Genomic DNA, 14,906 nt, shown 5'->3' with positions numbered 1-14,906 from the left:
GCTCATTAGATGGCAAAACAAAGCAAATTTAGGTTTTTTTCAGTCAGGATGGCCGAGCGGTCCAAGGCGCTGCGTTCAGGTCGCAGTCTCCACTGGAGGCGTGGGTTCGAATCCCACTTCTGACAGCAGTTATTTTTCACTTGTTCTGTTGACTGTAACATGATATTGTAAAAGAAAGCTTAGCAATGCTTTGTACGTTAAGGAGCAGGCATTTGACAAAATACTGCACGACTACTGCAACAGCAGCATTTGTAAGCCTCTACATTATCAACCAGTGTAATCTTACCATGTGTTTGTATACAGTTGGCCTATATGTTGTTGGATTCATTGTTTGTATGAAGTCTCTCAAAACAATTTCTTTACTTGTCACTTCCCAAATCCTCTGCTGAGCTTACTAAAATCCTTAAGTTAGCCTGAAACGGTTTCTGTGTCTTGTTAGCTTCTTTGTCATCGGTACCGTTGTATGCCTTCTATGTCCTATTCCCTGCACAGATAACATACTAGCGGATGCCAAATATGAAACTGTCTACCAAAACTGCATAGTTTTCTACGGCATAGTGGTTCCATGGTGTAATGGTTAGCACTCTGGACTTTGACTCCAGTGATCTGAGTTCAAATCTCAGTGGAACCTGATTTTAAGCTAGAGTAAAGGTCAAAAAACGCAACCTTTCTACATCTCAGCAAAAGTTGGACTGGCCAGCTTCAAGTGAGACCGGAGAGGACTGTCTTGACCTTCACCGGAGTAATCTAAGAATGAAGTAGTATTGACAGGGACATTGACACTTAAATCATGGATGCACACTTTGTATTGTGTCTTGTAATCACCATAAAAAAAGAAGTTTGACTGAGATTTCAACTCAGGTTCTTGCCGTTAGAGTCTAAAGTGTTCGTCATCAAGGGACCCGTATACTCCATCAGAGGTTGTTGTTGGATGGTCGACCAGCTTTGGAAACCCCATCCACACACAGCTTTCCGATGTCAGATGGGGGCTGTGTCCAACCATTTGTGTGTTAAAAAAACACAAGGGGCTGTGTTAGTGGGGTCAACGGCAATGAATACTGATTCAAAATGTCGTGTTTGCGGAACATATTAATGCACTTAAAGGCTCATTAGATGGCAAAACAAAGCAAATTTAGGTTTTTTTCAGTCAGGATGGCCGAGCGGTCCAAGGCGCTGCGTTCAGGTCGCAGTCTCCACTGGAGGCGTGGGTTCGAATCCCACTTCTGACAGCAGTTATTTTTCACTTGTTCTGTTGACTGTAACATGATATTGTAAAAGAAAGCTTAGCAATGCTTTGTACGTTAAGGAGCAGGCATTTGACAAAATACTGCACGACTACTGCAACAGCAGCATTTGTAAGCCTCTACATTATCAACCAGTGTAATCTTACCATGTGTTTGTATACAGTTGGCCTATATGTTGCTGGATTCATTGTTTGTATGAAGTCTCTCAAAACAATTTCTTTACTTGTCACTTCCCAAATCCTCTGCTGAGCTTACTAAAATCCTTAAGTTAGCCTGAAACGGTTTCTGTGTCTTGTTAGCTTCTTTGTCATCGGTACCGTTGTATGCCTTCTATGTCCTATTCCCTGCACAGATAACATACTAGCGGATGCCAAATATGAAACTGTCTACCAAAACTGCGTAGTTTTCTACGGCATAGTGGTTCCATGGTGTAATGGTTAGCACTCTGGACTTTGACTCCAGTGATCTGAGTTCAAATCTCAGTGGAACCTGATTTTAAGCTAGAGTAAAGGTCAAAAAACACAACCTTTCCACATCTCAGCAAAAGTTGGACTGGCCAGCTTCAAGTGAGACCGGAGAGGACTGTCTTGACCTTCACCGGAGTAATCTAAGAATGAAGTAGTATTGACAGGGACATTGACACTTAAATCATGGATGCACACTTTGTATTGTGTCTTGTAATCACCATAAAAAAAGAAGTTTGACTGAGATTTCAACTCAGGTTCTTGCCGTTAGAGTCTAAAGTGTTCGTCATCAAGGGACCCGTATACTCCATCAGAGGTTGTTGTTGGATGGTCGACCAGCTTTGGAAAGCCCATCCACACACAGCTTTCCGATGTCAGATGGGGGCTGTGTCCAACCATTTGTGTGTTAAAAAAACACAAGGGGCTGTGTTAGTGGGGTCAACGGCAATGAATACTGATTCAAGATGTCGTGTTTGCGGAACATATTAATGCACTTAAAGGCTCATTAGATGGCAAAACAAAGCAAATTTAGGTTTTTTTCAGTCAGGATGGCCGAGCGGTCCAAGGCGCTGCGTTCAGGTCGCAGTCTCCACTGGAGGCGTGGGTTCGAATCCCACTTCTGACAGCAGTTATTTTTCACTTGTTCTGTTGACTGTAACATGATATTGTAAAAGAAAGCTTAGCAATGCTTTGTACGTTAAGGAGCAGGCATTTGACAAAATACTGCACGACTACTGCAACAGCAGCATTTGTAAGCCTCTACATTATCAACCAGTGTAATCTTACCATGTGTTTGTATACAGTTGGCCTATATGTTGCTGGATTCATTGTTTGTATGAAGTCTCTCAAAACAATTTCTTTACTTGTCACTTCCCAAATCCTCTGCTGAGCTTACTAAAATCCTTAAGTTAGCCTGAAACGGTTTCTGTGTCTTGTTAGCTTCTTTGTCATCGGTACCGTTGTATGCCTTCTATGTCCTATTCCCTGCACAGATAACATACTAGCGGATGCCAAATATGAAACTGTCTACCAAAACTGCATAGTTTTCTACGGCATAGTGGTTCCATGGTGTAATGGTTAGCACTCTGGACTTTGACTCCAGTGATCTGAGTTCAAATCTCAGTGGAACCTGATTTTAAGCTAGAGTAAAGGTCAAAAAACGCAACCTTTCCACATCTCAGCAAAAGTTGGACTGGCCAGCTTCAAGTGAGACCGGAGAGGACTGTCTTGACCTTCACCGGAGTAATCTAAGAATGAAGTAGTATTGACAGGGACATTGACACTTAAATCATGGATGCACACTTTGTATTGTGTCTTGTAATCACCATAAAAAAAGAAGTTTGACTGAGATTTCAACTCAGGTTCTTGCCGTTAGAGTCTAAAGTGTTCGTCATCAAGGGACCCGTATACTCCATCAGAGGTTGTTGTTGGATGGTCGACCAGCTTTGGAAACCCCATCCACACACAGCTTTCCGATGTCAGATGGGGGCTGTGTCCAACCATTTGTGTGTTAAAAAAACACAAGGGGCTGTGTTAGTGGGGTCAACGGCAATGAATACTGATTCAAGATGTCGTGTTTGCGGAACATATTAATGCACTTAAAGGCTCATTAGATGGCAAAACAAAGCAAATTTAGGTTTTTTTCAGTCAGGATGGCCGAGCGGTCCAAGGCGCTGCGTTCAGGTCGCAGTCTCCACTGGAGGCGTGGGTTCGAATCCCACTTCTGACAGCAGTTATTTTTCACTTGTTCTGTTGACTGTAACATGATATTGTAAAAGAAAGCTTAGCAATGCTTTGTACGTTAAGGAGCAGGCATTTGACAAAATACTGCACGACTACTGCAACAGCAGCATTTGTAAGCCTCTACATTATCAACCAGTGTAATCTTACCATGTGTTTGTATACAGTTGGCCTATATGTTGCTGGATTCATTGTTTGTATGAAGTCTCTCAAAACAATTTCTTTACTTGTCACTTCCCAAATCCTCTGCTGAGCTTACTAAAATCCTTAAGTTAGCCTGAAACGGTTTCTGTGTCTTGTTAGCTTCTTTGTCATCGGTACCGTTGTATGCCTTCTATGTCCTATTCCCTGCACAGATAACATACTAGCGGATGCCAAATATGAAACTGTCTACCAAAACTGCGTAGTTTTCTACGGCATAGTGGTTCCATGGTGTAATGGTTAGCACTCTGGACTTTGACTCCAGTGATCTGAGTTCAAATCTCAGTGGAACCTGATTTTAAGCTAGAGTAAAGGTCAAAAAACGCAACCTTTCCACATCTCAGCAAAAGTTGGACTGGCCAGCTTCAAGTGAGACCGGAGAGGACTGTCTTGACCTTCACCGGAGTAATCTAAGAATGAAGTAGTATTGACAGGGACATTGACACTTAAATCATGGATGCACACTTTGTATTGTGTCTTGTAATCACCATAAAAAAAGAAGTTTGACTGAGATTTCAACTCAGGTTCTTGCCGTTAGAGTCTAAAGTGTTCGTCATCAAGGGACCCGTATACTCCATCAGAGGTTGTTGTTGGATGGTCGACCAGCTTTGGAAACCCCATCCACACACAGCTTTCCGATGTCAGATGGGGGCTGTGTCCAACCATTTGTGTGTTAAAAAAACACAAGGGGCTGTGTTAGTGGGGTCAACGGCAATGAATACTGATTCAAGATGTCGTGTTTGCGGAACATATTAATGCACTTAAAGGCTCATTAGATGGCAAAACAAAGCAAATTTAGGTTTTTTTCAGTCAGGATGGCCGAGTGGTCCAAGGCGCTGCGTTCAGGTCGCAGTCTCCACTGGAGGCGTGGGTTCGAATCCCACTTCTGACAGCAGTTATTTTTCACTTGTTCTGTTGACTGTAACATGATATTGTAAAAGAAAGCTTAGCAATGCTTTGTACGTTAAGGAGCAGGCATTTGACAAAATACTGCACGACTACTGCAACAGCAGCATTTGTAAGCCTCTACATTATCAACCAGTGTAATCTTACCATGTGTTTGTATACAGTTGGCCTATATGTTGCTGGATTCATTGTTTGTATGAAGTCTCTCAAAACAATTTCTTTACTTGTCACTTCCCAAATCCTCTGCTGAGCTTACTAAAATCCTTAAGTTAGCCTGAAACGGTTTCTGTGTCTTGTTAGCTTCTTTGTCATCGGTACCGTTGTATGCCTTCTATGTCCTATTCCCTGCACAGATAACATACTAGCGGATGCCAAATATGAAACTGTCTACCAAAACTGCGTAGTTTTCTACGGCATAGTGGTTCCAAGGTGTAATGGTTAGCACTCTGGACTTTGACTCCAGTGATCTGAGTTCAAATCTCAGTGGAACCTGATTTTAAGCTAGAGTAAAGGTCAAAAAACGCAACCTTTCCACATCTCAGCAAAAGTTGGACTGGCCAGCTTCAAGTGAGACCGGAGAGGACTGTCTTGACCTTCACCGGAGTAATCTAAGAATGAAGTAGTATTGACAGGGACATTGACACTTAAATCATGGATGCACACTTTGTATTGTGTCTTGTAATCACCATAAAAAAAGAAGTTTGACTGAGATTTCAACTCAGGTTCTTGCCGTTAGAGTCTAAAGTGTTCGTCATCAAGGGACCCGTATACTCCATCAGAGGTTGTTGTTGGATGGTCGACCAGCTTTGGAAAGCCCATCCACACACAGCTTTCCGATGTCAGATGGGGGCTGTGTCCAACCATTTGTGTGTTAAAAAAACACAAGGGGCTGTGTTAGTGGGGTCAACGGCAATGAATACTGATTCAAGATGTCGTGTTTGCGGAACATATTAATGCACTTAAAGGCTCATTAGATGGCAAAACAAAGCAAATTTAGGTTTTTTTCAGTCAGGATGGCAGAGCGGTCCAAGGCGCTGCGTTCAGGTCGCAGTCTCCACTGGAGGCGTGGGTTCGAATCCCACTTCTGACAGCAGTTATTTTTCACTTGTTCTGTTGACTGTAACATGATATTGTAAAAGAAAGCTTAGCAATGCTTTGTACGTTAAGGAGCAGGCATTTGACAAAATACTGCACGACTACTGCAACAGCAGCATTTGTAAGCCTCTACATTATCAACCAGTGTAATCTTACCATGTGTTTGTATACAGTTGGCCTATATGTTGCTGGATTCATTGTTTGTATGAAGTCTCTCAAAACAATTTCTTTACTTGTCACTTCCCAAATCCTCTGCTGAGCTTACTAAAATCCTTAAGTTAGCCTGAAACGGTTTCTGTGTCTTGTTAGCTTCTTTGTCATCGGTACCGTTGTATGCCTTCTATGTCCTATTCCCTGCACAGATAACATACTAGCGGATGCCAAATATGAAACTGTCTACCAAAACTGCGTAGTTTTCTACAGCATAGTGGTTCCAATGGTTAGCACTCTGGACTTTGACTCCAGTGATCTGAGTTCAAATCTCAGTGGAACCTGATTTTAAGCTAGAGTAAAGGTCAAAAAACGCAACCTTTCCACATCTCAGCAAAAGTTGGACTGGCCAGCTTCAAGTGAGACCGGAGAGGACTGTCTTGACCTTCACCGGAGTAATCTAAGAATGAAGTAGTATTGACAGGGACATTGACACTTAAATCATGGATGCACACTTTGTATTGTGTCTTGTAATCACCATAAAAAAAGAAGTTTGACTGAGATTTCAACTCAGGTTCTTGCCGTTAGAGTCTAAAGTGTTCGTCATCAAGGGACCCGTATACTCCATCAGAGGTTGTTGTTGGATGGTCGACCAGCTTTGGAAAGCCCATCCACACACAGCTTTCCGATGTCAGATGGGGGCTGTGTCCAACCATTTGTGTGTTAAAAAAACACAAGGGGCTGTGTTAGTGGGGTCAACGGCAATGAATACTGATTCAAGATGTCGTGTTTGCGGAACATATTAATGCACTTAAAGGCTCATTAGATGGCAACACAAAGCAAATTTAGGTTTTTTTCAGTCAGGATGGCCGAGCGGTCCAAGGCGCTGCGTTCAGGTCGCAGTCTCCACTGGAGGCGTGGGTTCGAATCCCACTTCTGACAGCAGTTATTTTTCACTTGTTCTATTGACTGTAACATGATATTGTAAAAGAAAGCTTAGCAATGCTTTGTACGTTAAGGAGCAGGCATTTGACAAAATACTGCACGACTACTGCAACAGCAGCATTTGTAAGCCTCTACATTATCAACCAGTGTAATCTTACCATGTGTTTGTATACAGTTGGCCTATATGTTGCTGGATTCATTGTTTGTATGAAGTCTCTCAAAACAATTTCTTTACTTGTCACTTCCCAAATCCTCTGCTGAGCTTACTAAAATCCTTAAGTTAGCCTGAAACGGTTTCTGTGTCTTGTTAGCTTCTTTGTCATCGGTACCGTTGTATGCCTTCTATGTCCTATTCCCTGCACAGATAACATACTAGCGGATGCCAAATATGAAACTGTCTACCAAAACTGCGTAGTTTTCTACAGCATAGTGGTTCCAATGGTTAGCACTCTGGACTTTGACTCCAGTGATCTGAGTTCAAATCTCAGTGGAACCTGATTTTAAGCTAGAGTAAAGGTCAAAAAACGCAACCTTTCCACATCTCAGCAAAAGTTGGACTGGCCAGCTTCAAGTGAGACCGGAGAGGACTGTCTTGACCTTCACCGGAGTAATCTAAGAATGAAGTAGTATTGACAGGGACATTGACACTTAAATCATGGATGCACACTTTGTATTGTGTCTTGTAATCACCATAAAAAAAGAAGTTTGACTGAGATTTCAACTCAGGTTCTTGCCGTTAGAGTCTAAAGTGTTCGTCATCAAGGGACCCGTATACTCCATCAGAGGTTGTTGTTGGATGGTCGACCAGCTTTGGAAAGCCCATCCACACACAGCTTTCCGATGTCAGATGGGGGCTGTGTCCAACCATTTGTGTGTTAAAAAAACACAAGGGGCTGTGTTAGTGGGGTCAACGGCAATGAATACTGATTCAAGATGTCGTGTTTGCGGAACATATTAATGCACTTAAAGGCTCATTAGATGGCAAAACAAAGCAAATTTAGGTTTTTTTCAGTCAGGATGGCCGAGCGGTCCAAGGCGCTGCGTTCAGGTCGCAGTCTCCACTGGAGGCGTGGGTTCGAATCCCACTTCTGACAGCAGTTATTTTTCACTTGTTCTATTGACTGTAACATGATATTGTAAAAGAAAGCTTAGCAATGCTTTGTACGTTAAGGAGCAGGCATTTGACAAAATACTGCACGACTACTGCAACAGCAGCATTTGTAAGCCTCTACATTATCAACCAGTGTAATCTTACCATGTGTTTGTATACAGTTGGCCTATATGTTGCTGGATTCATTGTTTGTATGAAGTCTCTCAAAACAATTTCTTTACTTGTCACTTCCCAAATCCTCTGCTGAGCTTACTAAAATCCTTAAGTTAGCCTGAAACGGTTTCTGTGTCTTGTTAGCTTCTTTGTCATCGGTACCGTTGTATGCCTTCTATGTCCTATTCCCTGCACAGATAACATACTAGCGGATGCCAAATATGAAACTGTCTACCAAAACTGCGTAGTTTTCTACAGCATAGTGGTTCCAATGGTTAGCACTCTGGACTTTGACTCCAGTGATCTGAGTTCAAATCTCAGTGGAACCTGATTTTAAGCTAGAGTAAAGGTCAAAAAACGCAACCTTTCCACATCTCAGCAAAAGTTGGACTGGCCAGCTTCAAGTGAGACCGGAGAGGACTGTCTTGACCTTCACCGGAGTAATCTAAGAATGAAGTAGTATTGACAGGGACATTGACACTTAAATCATGGATGCACACTTTGTATTGTGTCTTGTAATCACCATAAAAAAAGAAGTTTGACTGAGATTTCAACTCAGGTTCTTGCCGTTAGAGTCTAAAGTGTTCGTCATCAAGGGACCCGTATACTCCATCAGAGGTTGTTGTTGGATGGTCGACCAGCTTTGGAAACCCCATCCACACACAGCTTTCCGATGTCAGATGGGGGCTGTGTCCAACCATTTGTGTGTTAAAAAAACACAAGGGGCTGTGTTAGTGGGGTCAACGGCAATGAATACTGATTCAAGATGTCGTGTTTGCGGAACATATTAATGCACTTAAAGGCTCATTAGATGGCAAAACAAAGCAAATTTAGGTTTTTTTCAGTCAGGATGGCCGAGCGGTCCAAGGCGCTGCGTTCAGGTCGCAGTCTCCACTGGAGGCGTGGGTTCGAATCCCACTTCTGACAGCAGTTATTTTTCACTTGTTCTGTTGACTGTAACATGATATTGTAAAAGAAAGCTTAGCAATGCTTTGTACGTTAAGGAGCAGGCATTTGACAAAATACTGCACGACTACTGCAACAGCAGCATTTGTAAGCCTCTACATTATCAACCAGTGTAATCTTACCATGTGTTTGTATACAGTTGGCCTATATGTTGCTGGATTCATTGTTTGTATGAAGTCTCTCAAAACAATTTCTTTACTTGTCACTTCCCAAATCCTCTGCTGAGCTTACTAAAATCCTTAAGTTAGCCTGAAACGGTTTCTGTGTCTTGTTAGCTTCTTTGTCATCGGTACCGTTGTATGCCTTCTATGTCCTATTCCCTGCACAGATAACATACTAGCGGATGCCAAATATGAAACTGTCTACCAAAACTGCGTAGTTTTCTACAGCATAGTGGTTCCAATGGTTAGCACTCTGGACTTTGACTCCAGTGATCTGAGTTCAAATCTCAGTGGAACCTGATTTTAAGCTAGAGTAAAGGTCAAAAAACGCAACCTTTCCACATCTCAGCAAAAGTTGGACTGGCCAGCTTCAAGTGAGACCGGAGAGGACTGTCTTGACCTTCACCGGAGTAATCTAAGAATGAAGTAGTATTGACAGGGACATTGACACTTAAATCATGGATGCACACTTTGTATTGTGTCTTGTAATCACCATAAAAAAAGAAGTTTGACTGAGATTTCAACTCAGGTTCTTGCCGTTAGAGTCTAAAGTGTTCGTCATCAAGGGACCCGTATACTCCATCAGAGGTTGTTGTTGGATGGTCGACCAGCTTTGGAAACCCCATCCACACACAGCTTTCCGATGTCAGATGGGGGCTGTGTCCAACCATTTGTGTGTTAAAAAAACACAAGGGGCTGTGTTAGTGGGGTCAACGGCAATGAATACTGATTCAAGATGTCGTGTTTGCGGAACATATTAATGCACTTAAAGGCTCATTAGATGGCAAAACAAAGCAAATTTAGGTTTTTTTCAGTCAGGATGGCCGAGCGGTCCAAGGCGCTGCGTTCAGGTCGCAGTCTCCACTGGAGGCGTGGGTTCGAATCCCACTTCTGACAGCAGTTATTTTTCACTTGTTCTGTTGACTGTAACATGATATTGTAAAAGAAAGCTTAGCAATGCTTTGTACGTTAAGGAGCAGGCATTTGACAAAATACTGCACGACTACTGCAACAGCAGCATTTGTAAGCCTCTACATTATCAACCAGTGTAATCTTACCATGTGTTTGTATACAGTTGGCCTATATGTTGCTGGATTCATTGTTTGTATGAAGTCTCTCAAAACAATTTCTTTACTTGTCACTTCCCAAATCCTCTGCTGAGCTTACTAAAATCCTTAAATTAGCCTGAAACGGTTTCTGTGTCTTGTTAGCTTCTTTGTCATCGGTACCGTTGTATGCCTTCTATGTCCTATTCCCTGCACAGTTAACATACTAGCGGATGCCAAATATGAAACTGTCTACCAAAACTGCGTAGTTTTCTACGGCATAGTGGTTCCATGGTGTAATGGTTAGCACTCTGGACTTTGACTCCAGTGATCTGAGTTCAAATCTCAGTGGAACCTGATTTTAAGCTAGAGTAAAGGTCAAAAAACGCAACCTTTCCACATCTCAGCAAAAGTTGGACTGGCCAGCTTCAAGTGAGACCGGAGAGGACTGTCTTGACCTTCACCGGAGTAATCTAAGAATGAAGTAGTATTGACAGGGACATTGACACTTAAATCATGGATGCACACTTTGTATTGTGTCTTGTAATCACCATAAAAAAAGAAGTTTGACTGAGATTTCAACTCAGGTTCTTGCCGTTAGAGTCTAAAGTGTTTGTCATCAAGGGACCCGTATACTCCATCAGAGGTTGTTGTTGGATGGTCGACCAGCTTTGGAAAGCCCATCCACACACAGCTTTCCGATGTCAGATGGGGGCTGTGTCCAACCATTTGTGTGTTAAAAAAACACAAGGGGCTGTGTTAGTGGGGTCAACGGCAATGAATACTGATTCAAGATGTCGTGTTTGCGGAACATATTAATGCACTTAAAGGCTCATTAGATGGCAAAACAAAGCAAATTTAGGTTTTTTTCAGTCAGGATGGCCGAGCGGTCCAAGGCGCTGCGTTCAGGTCGCAGTCTCCACTGGAGGCGTGGGTTCGAATCCCACTTCTGACAGCAGTTATTGTTCACTTGTTCTGTTGACTGTAACATGATATTGTAAAAGAAAGCTTAGCAATGCTTTGTACGTTAAGGAGCAGGCATTTGACAAAATACTGCACAACTACTGCAACAGCAGCATTTGTAAGCCTCTACATTATCAACCAGTGTAATCTTACCATGTGTTTGTATACAGTTGGCCTATATGTTGCTGGATTCATTGTTTGTATGAAGTCTCTCAAAACAATTTCTTTACTTGTCACTTCCCAAATCCTCTGCTGAGCTTACTAAAATCCTTAAGTTAGCCTGAAACGGTTTCTGTGTCTTGTTAGCTTCTTTGTCATCGGTACCGTTGTATGCCTTCTATGTCCTATTCCCTGCACAGATAACATACTAGCGGATGCCAAATATGAAACTGTCTACCAAAACTGCGTAGTTTTCTACGGCATAGTGGTTCCATGGTGTAATGGTTAGCACTCTGGACTTTGACTCCAGTGATCTGAGTTCAAATCTCAGTGGAACCTGATTTTAAGCTAGAGTAAAGGTCAAAAAACACAACCTTTCCACATCTCAGCAAAAGTTGGACTGGCCAGCTTCAAGTGAGACCGGAGAGGACTGTCTTGACCTTCACCGGAGTAATCTAAGAATGAAGTAGTATTGACAGGGACATTGACACTTAAATCATGGATGCACACTTTGTATTGTGTCTTGTAATCACCATAAAAAAAGAAGTTTGACTGAGATTTCAACTCAGGTTCTTGCCGTTAGAGTCTAAAGTGTTCGTCATCAAGGGACCCGTATACTCCATCAGAGGTTGTTGTTGGATGGTCGACCAGCTTTGGAAAGCCCATCCACACACAGCTTTCCGATGTCAGATGGGGGCTGTGTCCAACCATTTGTGTGTTAAAAAAACACAAGGGGCTGTGTTAGTGGGGTCAACGGCAATGAATACTGATTCAAGATGTCGTGTTTGCGGAACATATTAATGCACTTAAAGGCTCATTAGATGGCAAAACAAAGCAAATTTAGGTTTTTTTCAGTCAGGATGGCCGAGCGGTCCAAGGCGCTGCGTTCAGGTCGCAGTCTCCACTGGAGGCGTGGGTTCGAATCCCACTTCTGACAGCAGTTATTTTTCACTTGTTCTATTGACTGTAACATGATATTGTAAAAGAAAGCTTAGCAATGCTTTGTACGTTAAGGAGCAGGCATTTGACAAAATACTGCACGACTACTGCAACAGCAGCATTTGTAAGCCTCTACATTATCAACCAGTGTAATCTTACCATGTGTTTGTATACAGTTGGCCTATATGTTGCTGGATTCATTGTTTGTATGAAGTCTCTCAAAACAATTTCTTTACTTGTCACTTCCCAAATCCTCTGCTGAGCTTACTAAAATCCTTAAGTTAGCCTGAAACGGTTTCTGTGTCTTGTTAGCTTCTTTGTCATCGGTACCGTTGTATGCCTTCTATGTCCTATTCCCTGCACAGATAACATACTAGCGGATGCCAAATATGAAACTGTCTACCAAAACTGCGTAGTTTTCTACGGCATAGTGGTTCCATGGTGTAATGGTTAGCACTCTGGACTTTGACTCCAGTGATCTGAGTTCAAATCTCAGTGGAACCTGATTTTAAGCTAGAGTAAAGGTCAAAAAACACAACCTTTCCACATCTCAGCAAAAGTTGGACTGGCCAGCTTCAAGTGAGACCGGAGAGGACTGTCTTGACCTTCACCGGAGTAATCTAAGAATGAAGTAGTATTGACAGGGACATTGACACTTAAATCATGGATGCACACTTTGTATTGTGTCTTGTAATCACCATAAAAAAAGAAGTTTGACTGAGATTTCAACTCAGGTTCTTGCCGTTAGAGTCTAAAGTGTTCGTCATCAAGGGACCCGTATACTCCATCAGAGGTTGTTGTTGGATGGTCGACCAGCTTTGGAAAGCCCATCCACACACAGCTTTCCGATGTCAGATGGGGGCTGTGTCCAACCATTTGTGTGTTAAAAAAACACAAGGGGCTGTGTTAGTGGGGTCAACGGCAATGAATACTGATTCAAGATGTCGTGTTTGCGGAACATATTAATGCACTTAAAGGCTCATTAGATGGCAAAACAAAGCAAATTTAGGTTTTTTTCAGTCAGGATGGCCGAGCGGTCCAAGGCGCTGCGTTCAGGTCGCAGTCTCCACTGGAGGCGTGGGTTCGAATCCCACTTCTGACAGCAGTTATTTTTCACTTGTTCTATTGACTGTAACATGATATTGTAAAAGAAAGCTTAGCAATGCTTTGTACGTTAAGGAGCAGGCATTTGACAAAATACTGCACGACTACTGCAACAGCAGCATTTGTAAGCCTCTACATTATCAACCAGTGTAATCTTACCATGTGTTTGTATACAGTTGGCCTATATGTTGCTGGATTCATTGTTTGTATGAAGTCTCTCAAAACAATTTCTTTACTTGTCACTTCCCAAATCCTCTGCTGAGCTTACTAAAATCCTTAAGTTAGCCTGAAACGGTTTCTGTGTCTTGTTAGCTTCTTTGTCATCGGTACCGTTGTATGCCTTCTATGTCCTATTCCCTGCACAGATAACATACTAGCGGATGCCAAATATGAAACTGTCTACCAAAACTGCGTAGTTTTCTACGGCATAGTGGTTCCATGGTGTAATGGTTAGCACTCTGGACTTTGACTCCAGTGATCTGAGTTCAAATCTCAGTGGAACCTGATTTTAAGCTAGAGTAAAGGTCAAAAAACACAACCTTTCCACATCTCAGCAAAAGTTGGACTGGCCAGCTTCAAGTGAGACCGGAGAGGACTGTCTTGACCTTCACCGGAGTAATCTAAGAATGAAGTAGTATTGACAGGGACATTGACACTTAAATCATGGATGCACACTTTGTATTGTGTCTTGTAATCACCATAAAAAAAGAAGTTTGACTGAGATTTCAACTCAGGTTCTTGCCGTTAGAGTCTAAAGTGTTCGTCATCAAGGGACCCGTATACTCCATCAGAGGTTGTTGTTGGATGGTCGACCAGCTTTGGAAACCCCATCCACACACAGCTTTCCGATGTCAGATGGGGGCTGTGTCCAACCATTTGTGTGTTAAAAAAACACAAGGGGCTGTGTTAGTGGGGTCAACGGCAATGAATACTGATTCAAGATGTCGTGTTTGCGGAACATATTAATGCACTTAAAGGCTCATTAGATGGCAAAACAAAGCAAATTTAGGTTTTTTTCAGTCAGGATGGCCGAGCGGTCCAAGGCGCTGCGTTCAGGTCGCAGTCTCCACTGGAGGCGTGGGTTCGAATCCCACTTCTGACAGCAGTTATTTTTCACTTGTTCTATTGACTGTAACATGATATTGTAAAAGAAAGCTTAGCAATGCTTTGTACGTTAAGGAGCAGGCATTTGACAAAATACTGCACGACTACTGCAACAGCAGCATTTGTAAGCCTCTACATTATCAACCAGTGTAATCTTACCATGTGTTTGTATACAGTTGGCCTATATGTTGCTGGATTCATTGTTTGTATGAAGTCTCTCAAAACAATTTCTTTACTTGTCACTTCCCAAATCCTCTGCTGAGCTTACTAAAATCCTTAAGTTAGCCTGAAACGGTTTCTGTGTCTTGTTAGCTTCTTTGTCATCGGTACCGTTGTATGCCTTCTATGTCCTATTCCCTGCACAGATAACATACTAGCGGATGCCAAATATGAAACTGTCTACCAAAACTGCGTAGTTTTCTACAGCATAGTGGTTCCAATGGTTAGCACTCTGG

At 42.4% G+C, this 14,906-nt stretch overlaps 22 non-coding genes across 22 annotated transcripts; all 22 read left to right on the top strand.

Moving 5' to 3' along the window:
* The first annotated feature begins 42 nt into the window (after nt 1-42).
* Nucleotides 43-125, top strand: trnal-cag (transfer RNA leucine (anticodon CAG)). The gene has a single exon. It is a non-coding gene; the product is annotated as a tRNA-Leu (tRNA).
* Nucleotides 126-559: 434 nt separating this feature from the next.
* Nucleotides 560-631, top strand: trnaq-uug (transfer RNA glutamine (anticodon UUG)). The gene has a single exon. It is a non-coding gene; the product is annotated as a tRNA-Gln (tRNA).
* A 515-nt stretch (nt 632-1,146) lies between these two features.
* On the top strand, nt 1,147-1,229 carry trnal-cag (transfer RNA leucine (anticodon CAG)). The gene has a single exon. It is a non-coding gene; the product is annotated as a tRNA-Leu (tRNA).
* Nucleotides 1,230-1,663: 434 nt separating this feature from the next.
* Nucleotides 1,664-1,735, top strand: trnaq-uug (transfer RNA glutamine (anticodon UUG)). The gene has a single exon. It is a non-coding gene; the product is annotated as a tRNA-Gln (tRNA).
* Nucleotides 1,736-2,250: 515 nt separating this feature from the next.
* trnal-cag (transfer RNA leucine (anticodon CAG)) lies at nt 2,251-2,333 on the top strand. The gene has a single exon. It is a non-coding gene; the product is annotated as a tRNA-Leu (tRNA).
* Nucleotides 2,334-2,767: 434 nt separating this feature from the next.
* On the top strand, nt 2,768-2,839 carry trnaq-uug (transfer RNA glutamine (anticodon UUG)). Its single transcript has one exon. It is a non-coding gene; the product is annotated as a tRNA-Gln (tRNA).
* Nucleotides 2,840-3,354: 515 nt separating this feature from the next.
* On the top strand, nt 3,355-3,437 carry trnal-cag (transfer RNA leucine (anticodon CAG)). Its single transcript has one exon. It is a non-coding gene; the product is annotated as a tRNA-Leu (tRNA).
* A 434-nt stretch (nt 3,438-3,871) lies between these two features.
* On the top strand, nt 3,872-3,943 carry trnaq-uug (transfer RNA glutamine (anticodon UUG)). Its single transcript has one exon. It is a non-coding gene; the product is annotated as a tRNA-Gln (tRNA).
* A 515-nt stretch (nt 3,944-4,458) lies between these two features.
* trnal-cag (transfer RNA leucine (anticodon CAG)) lies at nt 4,459-4,541 on the top strand. The gene has a single exon. It is a non-coding gene; the product is annotated as a tRNA-Leu (tRNA).
* Nucleotides 4,542-4,975: 434 nt separating this feature from the next.
* On the top strand, nt 4,976-5,047 carry trnaq-uug (transfer RNA glutamine (anticodon UUG)). The gene has a single exon. It is a non-coding gene; the product is annotated as a tRNA-Gln (tRNA).
* A 1,612-nt stretch (nt 5,048-6,659) lies between these two features.
* On the top strand, nt 6,660-6,742 carry trnal-cag (transfer RNA leucine (anticodon CAG)). The gene has a single exon. It is a non-coding gene; the product is annotated as a tRNA-Leu (tRNA).
* Nucleotides 6,743-7,756: 1,014 nt separating this feature from the next.
* Nucleotides 7,757-7,839, top strand: trnal-cag (transfer RNA leucine (anticodon CAG)). The gene has a single exon. It is a non-coding gene; the product is annotated as a tRNA-Leu (tRNA).
* Nucleotides 7,840-8,853: 1,014 nt separating this feature from the next.
* trnal-cag (transfer RNA leucine (anticodon CAG)) lies at nt 8,854-8,936 on the top strand. The gene has a single exon. It is a non-coding gene; the product is annotated as a tRNA-Leu (tRNA).
* A 1,014-nt stretch (nt 8,937-9,950) lies between these two features.
* On the top strand, nt 9,951-10,033 carry trnal-cag (transfer RNA leucine (anticodon CAG)). Its single transcript has one exon. It is a non-coding gene; the product is annotated as a tRNA-Leu (tRNA).
* Nucleotides 10,034-10,467: 434 nt separating this feature from the next.
* On the top strand, nt 10,468-10,539 carry trnaq-uug (transfer RNA glutamine (anticodon UUG)). Its single transcript has one exon. It is a non-coding gene; the product is annotated as a tRNA-Gln (tRNA).
* A 515-nt stretch (nt 10,540-11,054) lies between these two features.
* On the top strand, nt 11,055-11,137 carry trnal-cag (transfer RNA leucine (anticodon CAG)). Its single transcript has one exon. It is a non-coding gene; the product is annotated as a tRNA-Leu (tRNA).
* Nucleotides 11,138-11,571: 434 nt separating this feature from the next.
* trnaq-uug (transfer RNA glutamine (anticodon UUG)) lies at nt 11,572-11,643 on the top strand. The gene has a single exon. It is a non-coding gene; the product is annotated as a tRNA-Gln (tRNA).
* Nucleotides 11,644-12,158: 515 nt separating this feature from the next.
* trnal-cag (transfer RNA leucine (anticodon CAG)) lies at nt 12,159-12,241 on the top strand. Its single transcript has one exon. It is a non-coding gene; the product is annotated as a tRNA-Leu (tRNA).
* A 434-nt stretch (nt 12,242-12,675) lies between these two features.
* On the top strand, nt 12,676-12,747 carry trnaq-uug (transfer RNA glutamine (anticodon UUG)). The gene has a single exon. It is a non-coding gene; the product is annotated as a tRNA-Gln (tRNA).
* A 515-nt stretch (nt 12,748-13,262) lies between these two features.
* On the top strand, nt 13,263-13,345 carry trnal-cag (transfer RNA leucine (anticodon CAG)). Its single transcript has one exon. It is a non-coding gene; the product is annotated as a tRNA-Leu (tRNA).
* A 434-nt stretch (nt 13,346-13,779) lies between these two features.
* trnaq-uug (transfer RNA glutamine (anticodon UUG)) lies at nt 13,780-13,851 on the top strand. The gene has a single exon. It is a non-coding gene; the product is annotated as a tRNA-Gln (tRNA).
* A 515-nt stretch (nt 13,852-14,366) lies between these two features.
* trnal-cag (transfer RNA leucine (anticodon CAG)) lies at nt 14,367-14,449 on the top strand. The gene has a single exon. It is a non-coding gene; the product is annotated as a tRNA-Leu (tRNA).
* The last annotated feature ends 457 nt before the right edge of the window (nt 14,450-14,906 follow it).

The sequence above is a fragment of the Anarhichas minor genome, unplaced genomic scaffold, assembly GCF_050575085.1.
Source record: "Anarhichas minor isolate MPS153535 unplaced genomic scaffold, ASM5057508v1 ptg000025l, whole genome shotgun sequence".
Classification (NCBI taxonomy): domain Eukaryota; kingdom Metazoa; phylum Chordata; class Actinopteri; order Perciformes; family Anarhichadidae; genus Anarhichas; species Anarhichas minor.
Note: the sequence above shows the minus strand (reverse complement) of the source record. Positions and strands in the feature narration are given on the sequence as shown.